This window comes from Trichechus manatus, unplaced genomic scaffold (genome assembly GCF_000243295.1).
Source record: "Trichechus manatus latirostris isolate Lorelei unplaced genomic scaffold, TriManLat1.0 scaffold00064, whole genome shotgun sequence".
NCBI lineage: Eukaryota > Metazoa > Chordata > Mammalia > Sirenia > Trichechidae > Trichechus > Trichechus manatus.
The window spans coordinates 12,354,247-12,355,056 of record NW_004444000.1 but is presented as its reverse complement, the minus strand read 5'-3'; the positions used below and the strand labels follow the sequence as shown (position 1 = coordinate 12,355,056).

The window sequence follows — 810 nt, the reverse complement described above, 5'->3', positions numbered from 1 at the left end:
ACTGTCTGCCCTCCACTGTCTGCGCCTCCACTGTCTGCCCTCCACTGTCTGTACCTCCACTGTCTGCCCTCCACTGTCTGTGTCTCCACTGTCTGCCCTCCAGTGTCTGCGTCTCCACTCTCTGCCCTCCACTGTCTGCCCTCCAGTGTCTGTGTCTCCACTCTTTGCCCTCCACTGTCTGCCCTCCACTGTCTGCGTCTCCACTCTCTGCCCTCCACTGTCTGCCCTCCAGTGTCTGTGTCTCCACTCTTTGCCCTCCACTGTCTGCCCTCCACTGTCTGCCCTCCACTGTCTGCCCTCCCACTGTCTGCCCTCCACTGTCTGCCCTCCACTGTCTGCACCTCCACTGTCTGCCCTCCACTGTCTGCACCTCCACTGTCTGCCCTCCACTGTCTGCCCTCCACTGTCTGCCCTCCACTGTCTGCGCCTCCACTGTCTGCCCTCCACTGTCTGCCCTCCACTCTCTGCACCTCCACTCTCTGCCCTCCACTCTCTGCTCTCCACTGTATGCACCTCCACTGTCTGCCCTCCACTCTCTGCCCTCCACTGTCTGTGTCTCCACTGTCTGTGTCTCCACTGTCTGCCCTCCACTGTCTGCCCTCCACTCTCTGCATCTCCACTCTCTGCCCTCCACTGTCTGCGTCTCCACTGTCTGCGTCTCCACTCTCTGCCCTCCACTGTCTGCCCTCCACTGTCTGCCCTACACTGTCTGCCCTCCACTGTCTGTGTCTCCACTGTCTGCCCTCCACTGTCTGCATCTCCACTGTCCGCCCTCCACTATCTGCGCCTCCACTGTCTGCGTCTCCACTC

At 61.2% G+C, this 810-nt stretch overlaps 1 protein-coding gene across 2 annotated transcripts in view; it reads right to left on the bottom strand.

Moving 5' to 3' along the window:
• The window catches only part of KIRREL3 (kirre like nephrin family adhesion molecule 3), a 694,039-nt gene that overhangs the window by 9,644 nt on the left and 683,585 nt on the right, over window positions 1-810 (bottom strand). The window lies entirely within an intron of this gene.